Source organism: Terrapene carolina, unplaced genomic scaffold, assembly GCF_002925995.2.
Source record: "Terrapene carolina triunguis isolate 2854851 unplaced genomic scaffold, T_m_triunguis-2.0 Scaffold89, whole genome shotgun sequence".
Taxonomy (NCBI): Eukaryota; Metazoa; Chordata; order Testudines; family Emydidae; genus Terrapene; species Terrapene triunguis.
Window position 1 is genome coordinate 27580493 of NW_020664440.1, and position 14372 is coordinate 27594864.

A 14372-nucleotide genomic window follows, 5' to 3' on the forward strand; every position below is an offset into this window, starting at 1 on the left:
CTGTTTACCAAACAAATATTCTTATAAATACCTTCAAAGGAAGGTTATGATGATGAAGAAATCAAAGGAATTAAAAGGTTTATAAGGGATGATGACTTAGGTAGCTAATAAGCAAGAATTGTAATGAAAGAAACTTTTGGTCCAAGTAGCAACTGTAGACTTATGAAGGAAAAGATGGGAAGGTGAGATTAGGGAGGCAACGTCTAGAAGATGGGAGGGAACAAGCCAAAAATAACCCCACCAATTGATGCAATATTTACGGTAATTATTATGTTCACTAAGGGGCCAAATCCTGGCTCCTCACTAACTTCTGGTTTACTGAAGCAAGCTCCCAGCATGGTCGATAGGCGCCTGTCTGAGTGAGAATAGAATAGACCTCAGTAATTGTCCCCGAGTCAGTGACTGTCCAAAGTAGTTATTTAGCTTTGGTTTATCATCAGACATGTACAATTCCCATTTTGGAGTTTGGTTTTGTTCTAGATAATTTGGCTTTTGTTATACAGCCAGTGACGCATTACATTACCAGAAACAGAGACTTTTATCCTTTAATCATGAATTTTTCTACATGAAATGTTACATTGCATGGGGAGAATATATTGTAGTCTCCTAGTGGTAGACAAAACCTAAGGCCAAATTCTGCCCTCAAATTTGTATGCTCAGTGCCTCCAAGGGCAGAATTTGGCCCTTCATATATTGACATTGTATTGCTAGTTACCCAATGATGCATGATTTTCCTGTGGAAGAAAGAAGATCAGATAATAGCTCCCTGGCTGAAAGTAGTAACAAATGGAATCCCGGCTCAGGAAGCTGTTTGTTATTCCAGAGATGAGATTGTGGAAATTCTAGTTTGTATGGGAAACATTAAAATATATATTTAAATCCCTGGAGATGTAATGAGCACAGTCAGGGCCTGAAACTAGAGAAGTGCTTGACGTCAATGAGAGTTGTGTGTGTTCAGCATCTCTTGGGATGAGGTCCAAAATGAAGTATGTTAGTTAATGAATTGATCATAACTGATCACATACAAAATCCACACACACATTTTGCTGGACTCCCTGACAACATTTCAGTGCCCAGACCCCTACCCGGCTTTTCCTCCGACACCAGTGCAATGCAAAGTATTGCATTTGTAAGGCAGAGGGAGGGTAGATGACTTGAAGCTGTCTAATAGGGAAAAAACAGCAGTGGAGAAAGTCCAACTAATATGTATGTCCCCAAAAGTGATCTAAACTACAATTGCTTCTATTATAAATTCATTTGCATACAATTACTATGTGGTTAGTATCTCAGATACTAGTTATTTCCTGCTCTAACTATTAGGAAAATGTGGTGGCTCAGATATCTCTCTGTGGTAACTGTTCACGGATATTGGTTTAATGGCGATAACTGTGGTTCCTATAGAGTAGAGAAAACATTCAAAGAGTTACTATATGACATGTTAAACAAATTCCCTGCCTGTTGGTTGGCAAACACTGTAATAAAGTAGTGTAAGAGTACTCATAATCATATTGCTTTCTTTAATCATCCCTTGTAGGAAGAACAGGGAGTTCATGGCTTTGGTTATGGAACATGGAGCCCTTCCTCTCTGTGTCACGCCTTTGAATACAGCTGTGTTTTCCCTTGCAGCCTCATAAAATCTGACAAGGACTGAATGGGCATAGAAATACTGGATTATTCTCTCAGCGCGAGCGGTGGTCCCTGCCGGTCAGGGTTGAGGCATATTGGTGGGGCAGTACAGGGAAGACAGTACTGTCACTGGTCATGAAATATCTGTTGTGTGGATGAATAGGATTGTAGGCCTATCAAAACGCCTTCTATAATAAGAGTAAAACTATATAGAAAGTAGTCTTCAGACTTATCAAACACAACTATTTTTATAGATTTATTAAAGCAGCCTATAGAATGAACAGGAATATTCCTTATTACTGTAGCATAATTATATTAGAGGACTTAAAAGTACTACAGAAAATTAATATATGAATTAAATTTTACAGACCCTTTTCTATAAGGGGAATGCCAAGGTGAAGAATAAACTGTTTGATCTCCAGGCTAGGATGAGGTGGGATGGGAGAGCGCACAGAGGCAGTTAGAAGTCATTCCTTAAAGTAGGATGCACTCTAGAAGCAGCTAATGTCAAAACGTGCAGCAACCTTCTTGCCCATTCTTAGCAGAGCAATGAGGGCCCCTAATTGATGCATCCCACTCTCAGCTACAGGAAGCAAAAGACTAGGATGTTAATGAAACCTGGTTCCTTTGATTGGCAATACAGAGCATAATCACTAGGCCAGGGAGACCTCTCCTCTATTTCCCATCTCACTTTTACATTTTTCTAACACAAGGTCTAGATCAGGGGTCGGCAGCCTTTCAGAAGTGATGTGCCAAGTCTTCATTTGTTCACTCTAATTTAAGGTTTCGCGTGCTAGTAATACATTTTAACATTTTTAGAAGGTCTCTCTCTATAATATATTACATACAACAATAGTTAAGTAAATAAGGTTTTTAAAATGTTTAAGAAGCTTCATTTAAAATTAAATTAAAATGCAGATCTTATCAGTTTAGTGTGATCCTTGCCCTTGCTTTTCCTTGCTGAGTTTTCCAATGTCTGGCACGTATTTGGATACTTTAAGCTGCACACAGGCTTCTGAGTGATCAGTTGTTAACCAGCTCCGAGCGGGAAAAAAGGACAGATTTCATGTGTGAAAATACCTGTTCACACAGGTATGTGGATCCAAATGCTGAAAGCATTGCAAACGCAATTTTCTTCAAACAGTTAAATTTCACTGGCAGGGACGTCCAGCAGGTCAGAATAGAGGCCCCATGATCTATCTTGGTAGCTTCAAGTTCACTCCGCAGATCTCCAAAGGTTGATGCCCACAATTCTGAGTTTTTTAACTGAATGAGTTGCATTTTGAAATCTTCAACACCCATCCACTGAAATACAGAAAAATCCAAGTTGCTTTCGTTGAACTTTTCAGGTTTAATTAGAAAAGAAAGCATTGGGCCAAATCACTGGAAATCTTGAAATCTGTCAGAAAATTCTGATTCCAATTCTTGTATGTACACTCCAATCTCATCGACACTGACCGTGCAACATGTCAATAACTCTTTTATGTATTGGAAGTAGCGGAAAGTCGAAGTTCGAATATCCTGAGAAAAAACTGCTAGTTTTACAACAAATGCCTTCCAGGTTTCATAAAGATCCAAAACCATTTGCCCTGCACCCTGGAGATGGAGGTTGAGTTCGTTTAGGTGAACGGTGATGTCAGTTAGAAACATGAGTTTACACAGCCATTTGTCGTCATCCAGTTTGGGGTAGTTTTGTCCTTTTTCCAACAAAAAGGCCTTGATTGCATCAAAATAGTTTACAAAGTGCACCAAAACCTTGCCACAACTTAGCCACCAAATGTTGCTGTGAAGTGGAATGTCATTATACGTACTGCCCATCTCTTCTAGCAGTGCTTGAAACTGTAAGTCAAAGCAGATCAAGCAACAAGGACATTCACAATTTGCACCTCTGTATTCATCACATTATTAAGCTCTGAATTAGAAATTTTAGCCCACAGGTTTTCTTGATGCATGATACAGTGAAATTTGACTGTCGGGTGGCCAATTTGATCTTTAAGTAATTTTACAAATCCCTTCTATTTTTTGACCATGGCAGGAGCATTATCTGTTGTCACACAAAATATTTTTCTGATGTCAACTCCTTGTTCTTCAAAATGGTTTACAAAAGTTTCCGCTATATCTTCCCCCTTTGTTGTGCCATGCAGAGGTTTTAGGCAACAAAGTTCCTCTTGGATTTCATCGGAAGCACAATATCTTGCAACAACTGCCAAATGTGGAACGTCGTTTATATCCACGCTTTCATCAACTGCAACGTTAAACACTGCTGTGTCTTTTAATGCAGACGTCTGCTTTTTGTTAATGTTTTCTGCCATTTTGCTTACACGTCTCTCAACTGTTCTGGCAGAGACAGGCAGTTATTTTATTCTAGATACACAACTTTATTTGGCAATCATTGAACAAAACCTCCAAACTGCTGAGAAAAATCTCTTTTATATATTCTGCATTTTTTTTATATATTCCGCATATAAACGGCTTTCCGTTTTTTGCAATGCACTGTGCAATCTTGTAACTTCCTTCTGTGGCTTGATTTTTACTTACACTTAAGCATTTAAAAATACTGCTTTGCTTCTCATATTCTGCTACTGCGTTTTTGATCAATTTAGACTTGTCTGCTTCATCAAGAAAGGTTTTCTCGTGTTTCGTTTGAAAATGTCGTCAAACGCTTGATGTGCAACAAACAATACTTTCACAATAGAAAGCATAAACAGCCTGGTCCTTCTTTTGAATAAATCCAAATGTCTGTCCAAGAAGGCTGAAATGAATGGACATCTAACTTTGCTTTCTTAGGAGCTGACATTTTGTCAAATGTACCCCTCAACTTACAGTGGGGAAAAAGAATCGTGACAGACTGCATGCACAACGTCAAATGCAATGGAGTGTTCCATGTGATGTGATAGTGATGTAAGCAGTAAATCAGGACTTAAAAATATCCTAGTACAGTGGCGCTGGAACAATTTTTAAGGTGGGGGGGTTCTGAGCTGTGCCCCCTCTTGCCCCTGTCTGCACCCCTCACTATCCCAGGATGGCAGCAGAGTCCCCGGGATTGGAGGCCGGGACCCAAGGCTGGCAGCGGGCTGACCAGGGCCGGCGGACGGGACCCCGGTTTGCAGGGGGCTGGCGGACGGGACCCCAGGATGGCAGCAGAGCCCCCGGGACCGGTGGCTGGGACCCAGGCAGCGTGAGTGCCACTCAAAATCATCTTGCGTGCTGCCTTTGGCACTCGTGCCATAGGTTGCTGACCCCTGTTCTAGATATTTATTCTTTCCTGATCCTCAGATGACTTGTTGTGAAAGCAGCATTTCCACAGTCAAGTTCTGCTTGCATGGCTGTCTTTCATCTTTAACTTCCTCACTGTCGCAGCATCCGTACTTTTAAAAAACAAACAAACGAAGTGATGGAAGCAGTTACAAGCATGGCTGTGAGCTCTTTTGGTTCAGAATATCACCAGGTTCGATCATCACTGGGATTTGCCGCCTGTTATCTCACTTTTAAGTTCTCTACGATATTACATGCCTTCCTGTTGCACAGCTGTATCTATGCCTCGCCAAGAGTCCTACATCATTGTGATATCAGAGGTAACTCAACCAATCACCTCCCTTACCCTACAGGTAATTTACATGCAACAATTTCATTGGTAGTATCACGGAGACTGCACAGATGGTGGATTACTGGGCCCAATTGCCACATCCATGTGGCAGCAGGGGCTTTCAGCTACTAATATAATATTACTGGGCTAGACGTAACTTGTGACAGCAGCAGTCATGGATGAAATGGGGGGCCAGATTTTCCACACAATTTCCTGGTAATGTGAGTTAGACCAACTGCCTGGAATCTACAATTTCACCTGATGATTGTTTCCCAAATAATCTCAATTATTATTCAGATTACAGAACTGTACATTACCAACTGTATGAAATCACTTAATTTTCTGGGTTTGACAACCTGTCATCGGGCAACCCTGCCTGAAGTGCCCTCCCATGACAGGCCACAGCACAACCCATGTGCCTCTACACCAGGCTCTTGATTAAATAACACCCCTCCTTGGGGCCAGTTTATTACAAAACATAGTCCATATCTCCCCCACTCCCCAGGAATCTAGTTCTTAAAAGACTGCTCTTCCTGGCAAGAATGCCTCCAGCCTCTCTGCTGGGAGTGCATCCTCACCATACTCCAGTGTCTTCCACCACACACAGGCTCCTATTAGCCCTCTTCTCTCCCTCTGCCAGGACAGCCGCCCCAGCCTCCCAGCTGGATTAGAACCCCACGCTTCCCAGCAGGAAGCCCCACACACCCTACTGGGAGATCAACCTTGCCCAGGGACCATCCCTCTCTCCCCCTGCTCCTCTCGCTGTTCCCCTAGATCCAGCTCTCCACTGTGGAGACATCAGCGGGTATTCTGTTCTGCTGCTCCCTTGCCTTCAGTCTTGTCTGGCCCCCTGACTCTAGCTTGGGGAGGTCAGCCAGCAAACCCCTCTTGCTGCTCTCCCTGCCTTCCCCCAGGAAATACCTTCCACAGTCCTCTGGTAGCTCTCACCTGCCCCTGACTCCCACTCATCCAGCTCTGATTCATCAGCCTGTCTCCTCTCTGATTTGTCCATGATCCCTTAGCCCCAGGTGCTGCTCGACTCTATTATTTGGCCAAACTCAGAGCATCTGTTCTAGCATGGGGGCTCTGGGCCTCCCTCATTGACAGGGTGAAGCCACCCTGTGACACAGCCATCACAAGGCAAAGAGACCAAGAAAAGGATGTCCATGGAGAACTTTTCCTGGGCATAGAACAGTGGCCATATGTGAAAGAACTGAGTTCAAAAGCAAATCTACACACAGACCTATCAAAACAAGTGAATACAGGTCTGGCATACACTAAGCTGTACAGCTCTTAGCAGTATGCAGGGTTAGCGTTTTAGGGGCTTTATTATTATTTATTTACTGTTTCTGAGTAAAGGTTGACATTAACCAGAGAGACATTTACCACTTCAGTCCATTTTATAGCAACATTCTGCTGGAGAACAGCTTCCAGCTGATGATGAGTTTTAGGGCATACACCCTAGAATAACTTTGCAGACCAGTACATTTGGTCATTGTAACTTGCTGAAGTGAATTAAAATAAAACCAAGAGAGCGGCAACATTAAACAGCCCTAGATCTGGAGGTACTGATAACATAACCTAAACAGCATGTGTAATTCTTGCCCTACTTCTATCTTGCTGAATACAGAACGAGATGAACTGATATGAACCAAGATGGCCAATAAAAGCTCATCTTGCTTCATTATTGATGATTTGTTTTTAACTGAAACTTTTGCCTAGAAACAAGCAGTTGTTGACTGTGGGGACATAATGGGAAAAGCTTAATAGACCAAGAAGCTGCAGAAAATGACGCATTTATCTGATATCGCTAAGGAGATGGTCATTTAGGATTTTAAATAGGTGCCCGATAAGAATTTTTTTAATGTAATTAAATTATTTATAGGTGAAACCAACTTGGAGAAGCTTTTGCCTGATAAAAAATACATGATTTTTAAAGGCCTCCATGTCTTAAAAACATAGATTTGCAAAATGTCTTCAGTCATGCATTCTCGTTTAATTGCAGTAAAAACATGGCAATAAAACATCACCCCTTTCATCTGGCAAAAGTTACTCAAATCTAAGGACAATGGTGAGGGTGCTTGGTAGCTTTTGAAAATCGGCTATTTACTCATGGTCTGATTTTCATGTGCTCAGAACCCACAGTTGAGGCCAAGTTTTCAGAGTTGAGCAGCAGCTCCCATTGTGACACTTGGTGTCCAGATTTTCAAGAGCTCAGCATGCTGGGTAAATGGGAGCTGAGCTCTCTAGAAAATCTGGCTGCTGCGGTAGGTCCTCAGCTGTCTTGAAAATCTGGCCCTTAATTTCTAGGTACACGTGCCTAGCTCTCGATAGCCAAGAGAGAATGTTTTTTAGCTAGGGTACATTCTCCCCAGAATCCACTGAGAACAGACTGTATCCAGCCATAATTTCACTACTTGGTGTTTTGGATCCAGTAGATTCCCTCCCCCCTGATATAACATAAGTAGCTGGAGGGTGGGATATCTTTCTGGTGGAAAATACTATGAGAACAGCTGTTCCTATGATGTTTTCAAGGAAAAACCACGGAAACAGCTGGTTCCCTTGCGTGACAGTGAGAATGAAGGTCAAGTAGCAAGAAGAAACTAAAAAGAAACCAAGAGCAAATATAGAAAAATTGGCAGACCGTGAAAAGGGAAGAGAAACAGACAGAATGGAGGAGACAAATGAAGCAAACACAGAAATCTAGAAAACGCTGTGAGAATTTAGAGTAAATAAAGGGAAGGGAAACTGAATTGGTCAAGTCCTATAGAAGCCCCAAGGATTGCTCTAGAGATAAGTGTTCTGTGTTCGTGAGTAAAAAACCTAGGTCCCCAGAGGCTGCTTAATGCAGCAGAGGCAGCAGCATGAGTCTGTAGGTAGTAAGAAATTGAGTCCCTTGTACTTCTCGACCACAACTGTTAGCCAGTGAAAGGTATTTAAGTGTGAAATGAGCCCTGTTTGGCTTTCCGTGTCTGTAAGGATGGGGGAAGGGGGGAGGGGAGGGAGGGAGGGAGGAAGGAATTAGAAATAACCCGGGCCAAATTCCAACCTGGTGCAAACAGCAGAAACTCCAGTGAGGTCAATGGAGTCATTTACATCAGGTGTGCGCTGTGGGGGTAATAAAATGTCTGAAGGTGGAGAGTAAATGAGAACCAGAAACAAAAGTAAGAAAAATTATTTATTTACCAATAAAAAAAGGAAAGTTGCACTTAGAAAAATTCATGCTATTCTGCAATCAGAAATAATTAGGATCCCAACCTGAGTTAAAGGGTCAGAATCATTTGTCTGCCCACTGCAATGACTATTTAGTTAGGGTTACACCATGAGGATGTACTATATTGCATAGTACTATATTTTGCTACCTTTCGCACATGCGATAAACTCAAGGTGCGTATATCAAAGCCACTCTGATATTTATTTATGGTAATTACATGTTCAGAAGGGTTCCACCTGCAGTTTTACTGTGTTTTTTGTTGTGGGTTTTTTTTGTTTTTGTTTAATGGAAGAAAGTCTTTATTTTAAGCAGTCAAGTAATGATATTTTACCAATCAACACATTGCAATACAATATTGAGAATATTTTATAATACAGGTACAATCTGATATTCCTTCATTAATTTTAACAAGACAAATTAACTGCTGGGGAAACTTGTGCTAAGTGCCTCATCTCACAGCTGCTCCAACCTACATTTAAATATATACAACAAGTCATTCAAAGCAGTATTTGCCAGAAATCTTGCAGAAAAACTTTGACCAGAAACAAAGCAAGAAAAGCTTAATATTCTTCTATGTTGCTTGTATGTATATATTCTGCTACTAGCAATACAGAAAAATAGTAACTTTGTTGCTTTGTTTCTGGTTAAAGGATAATTCTTATGTAACCTACAGTAAACAAGATAAGTCTCTAAGCCCAGTTATTCATGTATTCATAACTAGAAGAGAGGATTATCAATTTAAAACTGTAAAGGAGTGCTGCTGCTAACTCTCCTAAAAGCTTACACTTTGGGCCACAAATGTGCAAAATAATGTGATAACACAAGAAATATATTAGTATCAATTTATATCGACAAGAAAGTTAAAATGCAAGGACACTAAAATCCTTCTAATTGCAAGTATGATAAATTAGAAGTAAAATGATTAAAATACTTTAAGCAGCAAAACTCGCAATATACAACATTGCCAGCAACAGTATGCCCTCCAAAATTTTTTTGCTTCCTGTGCCAGCAGGGAACATGAGCCCTTGAGGATCTTTTTCTTAATATCTCTTTAAATTTATTACTTAAAATTTTTTTTTTAAGAATCAGTCAAACTCTCAAAAGCAAATAAGTGCAGAGATCAGGCCTTTTCTCGGAGGGAAATTTGCCCCTCTGTATCCTAATTTGATGGGTTATATGTGACTTAATAGCTTACAGGCCTTGCCTTGCCCTCTGTGCAGGGATGAACGTCACCCTCCGTCCTTAAGTTACTCAGTGGCGCCTAGCTATGGCAGCATTTTTACAAGCCTTTTCAGGATGTGCTAGAGCTGTGGATAATAATCATCCTGTATGGACTGGAGGACAGCAGCGACTGAGAGTGAGAAACTAGGCAAAGGGACTTCTTGTGGGACCCTGCACCAAGGGGAGGGAAGGTTTATGCAGGCCCTTGTGATCCAGTGACAGAGAAACTGGGCCAATGAATACTTGTCAGAGAAAAATTGGGCAAAGGAAAGCTTGTTAATGTTTGTTCCTACTGGATTCCTGTCACCTTGGAAGAGGAGGAGTTTTTGGTTTAGCTGAAGAGACAAACTGCTCCCTAGGAAGAGGGAAAATTAGGCATGGCCATCTTCACACAACATAAAGACATTCCACTACAGTAATATGGAATACAAATACCTAGCTACAACTGAGAGAGGTTAGGACAGTATGATTGTGCCAGAAATTAAGACCCTTGGTTTCCATAGTGGAAATGACAGCAATTTTTGTTGGGAAACTTCTCATCCATCAAGAAAACAGAAGGCACAAAAAGTGAGGAGTCCGAGATGCCTTTGGAGCTGATTCCATCGCTTTGTTTCCTGATGAATTCATTCACATTGCATATTTCTCTGAAGAACTCCAGTTTCTATAGAAATTGAGATGCCAGACTCTTCGAAGGCAGAGTCAATGAACTAGCAGTTAAAACGCTCAACCTTTCCACTAGAAACTGAATATTACACATTTAATAGGATGAAAATCCCAGGCACAGAAAACAAGTCATTTGAAGGAAACAGAAAAATGCTGGCTTGAATAACTTCAGCTTCTCCTTTTTGTGTCCAAGTTTAACTGGCTCAAGTGCAGAAGTACTTAGAGGAGGGGTCAATGGTTCAGATCTCTGAAATAAAATGAAAAGCAAAAAAAATTAAGCTCAATTATGTAATAATTACAGTAACTACAAGTTCCCTCTGCAATGGAATCAAAAGCTTCTGCCATGTTGGCCTAACGTAGGGCAAAGCTGGAAAGTGCCCACTTCCATCCAGCATGGTCCTTCACGGGTAGCATGCCAACACAGTCCTTCATGAGCAGACCAGTGCCTGTTACAGACTCTGGGAGCTGTCCAATGAGGGCCTCACTTCTAGCTGCCATTCTGCGTTTAGCTACCAGGGGCTGTATTTTTGCCAAAATCCCAGAGAGGAAAAAGAGATTTATTTTCAAAGATCTGTAAAGACTGTATATGAGTGAATGGGGCGATTTTTATTTTTAGCAAAAGTAGCATGTGCCAGTGGGCAAATAATTCATAGATTCTGAGGCCAGGAGGTACCACCACGATCATCCAGTTTGATCTTCTGATACAACAGGCCATAGAATTTCCCCAAAATAATTCCTAGAGCAGACCTTTGAGAAAATCATCCAATCTTGATTTAAAAATGGTCAGTGATGGACTGATTGCACAACCTTTGCTAAATTGTTCCAATGGTCAATTACTCTCACCCTTAAAAAAACTTGCACCTTATTTCCAGTCTGAATTTGTCTAGATTCAACTTCTACCCATTGGATCATGTTAGATTTTTCTCAGCTAGATTTAAGAGATTATTATTAAATATCAGTTCCCCATGTAGACACTTATAGACTGTAATGAAGTCACCCCTTAATCTTCTCTTTGTTAAATTAAAATATGAACAGATCCAAAGTGCATTTTTCAGAAACCTCAAACATAGACCAAGTAAGGATAAAAAAGGTAAAGGACCCAGACTCTGAGTTAGCCATTCAAGTTGAGTGAGTTAGCCACACGTACAGCTTATAGGCCGGAGCATAATGACAGTCTTGTGCAGGTGATAGGGCCTACTTCTCTACCTGACCTCTTACCACCAAGGTAAATTAAATTAGTCGCTGTTTTGTCTTCATTGCAAAATGGGGAAATGAAATCTCTATTACAATTTCAGTCAGACAGCCTTTGTGGTAGGTACATAACCCTGTGTGCGTACAAATGTTGTGGATGACTAATGAAACATATACCTATGTACACTCTGCTTATAAAGAGAGGCATCCATTGGGCAGAATGCAAGGTGTTAAAGGTTCCCATTGGGATCACAAAGAAGGAACATTCAGACTCTGACTTTCAGGAAGATGGTTGCTGTGAGCTAGAGACCCCAAATCCCAAACACAATGTAAAAGGAAAAAAAACCCAAAACCTTTGGGTCATGTGTTTTTTTTCTGGCATGTTCACTGCCCAGGGCACTGAAACAAAGAAACTCCTACATAAATGCCACATAGCTGTCTCCATCGGGCATAGAGGATTCTAAGTAACATGATATTTCACAAAACCACAGCAACTGAAAAACAACTGTGTCCACAAAATGCCTACAACTCTCCCACACATGGGGCGGAGGAGTGGTGGGGGAGAGAAGCAAAGTCAATGGGCAAGTGACAGAAATCTGCAGGAGGAATCACTTGTGCATGTTTAGAGGGATGATGTACAATAACTGACACAGAAACCAGCATGGCATGTTAATTCTGCCCAAAGCACAATTGGCTTGTGAAGCTCGGAAACAGATGACTTGTAGATCGCATGTAACAGCTGCAACACCCATTAAGATGTTCATTGCTGAGTCCTGTAGCTGTGTGCCTCCATCCTGAAGGAGGGATTTGATGTTTGGCAAAGGAAACAAAGTGCCTTTTGCTGTCACCGTGAAAACTCACCTAGATTTGATGAAGTTACACGTCCCTGAAAATTGCTATCTGCACACTCTGTATAGCTGATTAGAAGCTAGCTGGTAAAATCTCTGAATGTTTCTTGTGCACAGAGTATGCTCCGGCTACACACAGCTCCCTAACAAAAGCAATTGCCCTGAGCATGCTTCAAGACTCGACTAAGCATCTCATGGTACGCTGCAAAGGGAGGAGGAATCCACGCTTTCTGGTCTCAACTCTCCGCTGACTGGTGTTAATGATTTTATTATGCACTTCATAGCCCTAACTTCTCAGCAAAAGCCCTCATACCCCCTACCTTAAAAAGCTTGCAACTATTATTTTGCCCCTCACTTCACATTCTCCCAGATAAAGGTTCTTCTGGTCTTTGGGGCTTATTTGTTTGGGATGTTTGTTTGAACTTGTTACCCCTGAAAAGGATTGAACTCAGGGTGACCCAGCTGCACGGCGGAGCCACGTGAACACCTGGGAGGAGGAAACGGAGGCAGGGAGTGCCTGCAGTGCTACAGGACAGTCATGCCCCATGACAATGCCCCTTCAAGTGGCAAGTCCAAAACAAGAAGTGACTCCTTTAGATCCACAGCACAGATCTCTCTCCCTTTAGCTAATGGACTTTGGTTCCAATTCTGCTGGTGACCCTAGCAGACATTAGATATGATTCTAAATGATGGAATTTGGGTTTTTTCTCAATTTTCCTTTTTAAAACCCCAGGAAACCACGTACAAACACCCTACCTTAAAAGGCAGTTGAGGTTGCGGAGTGGAGCTCTCAAAAGCTAGGGAAATGTGAGAATTAAAGTTACTTAAGGAACCTTAATTTGGCCCCCTTGTATGTATGCATTATAGTAGGGTAAATACAGAATTACCTAATACTAGTTCAACAGTTCCCTTGCCTCACCATTGCACAGTATGGGGTGTGAATGAGGAAAAGGGTTGTAAGAAGTGAAAGAATGTTTGTAGTGCCTTAGATATGAGAGCTGGGACCTAGTAGTCTCCTCTTGGCTTCCATTGCTGGCTCTTACACAGGCTTCTTGTGTGAATTTAGGCCAGACTCCTGAGGGCTGAACTAAGGTCGCACAGGATTTTGCAATTCCAGAATTCCCTCACTTCTGAGTACTTGACTTTGCAACCGTAGTGTTCATAGTGGGGGTTTTTTGTATGTAATACCAGGGAATGCTACTCGGTAGAAGGGATGAGGCTGACTGAGATGGTTGTTCTGACTTTGTAATTTTGAATAGGGGGCAGGGCACTCAGAGCAAGTATATGGATGCCTTTTTAATGTTACATTCATTTAAAAAAAATATAACTGTCTTTGCTGCTGCTTCTAGAGCTCGCCCATCTGATAGGGGGATGTGTATGAGGCTGTGCAGTGTCATGTGGGATTAGCATGGGGATCTGGCATACTATGGGATTACTACTGGCAGTTCCATGCAATGGTTTCGTCCACAGGTCTTCTTGAAAAGGGATTTGGGATTAAGAGGACATGCCCCCCTGTGCAGAGGGCCAGAGCAAGGTACATGGTATATAATTTAAATCCTATGTTGAGGGCATAAGTGTGATGGTAGTGGTACCCTGCTCTTGGGCTTGCCTTCTGCACTGTGGTGAATTTCAGCCAGAATGCAGCCTCTCAGTGCTGCTGAGACATACATTTTGATCTTTCACAAGCTCTTCTACTCTTACGTAGAAGGGTAAATCAAAGCCTTTTATTTTCAAGTACCTTCCACATTGAGGAGTAGCCTTACATTGCTCGGGTAGGGGGAATAATACAGTTCTACCACATTTATCAAAGCAACCTGTAGTGCAGAATTGCCTGGGTTGGGCTTCCTACAAACAGGAAGAAGTGCATCCTGGGAAAACCACAGGGCACATTAAATGAAGTCTAACATCTCTGCTGCCACCTAACACTGTATTGGGTTAACAATAAACCATACCAAAAGCTTGGATAAAGTCTTTCATTTGTTAATAACTGACTGGCATAGCAGTATACTGCAAATGCAAACCT

The 14372-nt window shown here is 41.6% G+C and overlaps 1 protein-coding gene across 1 annotated transcript in view; it reads right to left on the reverse strand.

Moving 5' to 3' along the window:
- Positions 1-8422: 8422 nt before the first annotated feature.
- Positions 8423-14372, reverse strand: part of NINJ1 (ninjurin 1) — a 33513-nt gene continuing 27563 nt past the window's right edge. The window contains exon 4 of the mRNA XM_026650495.2: positions 8423-10557. The gene's annotated coding sequence lies outside the window, so the exon portion shown is untranslated. The remainder of the gene's footprint in view (positions 10558-14372) is intronic.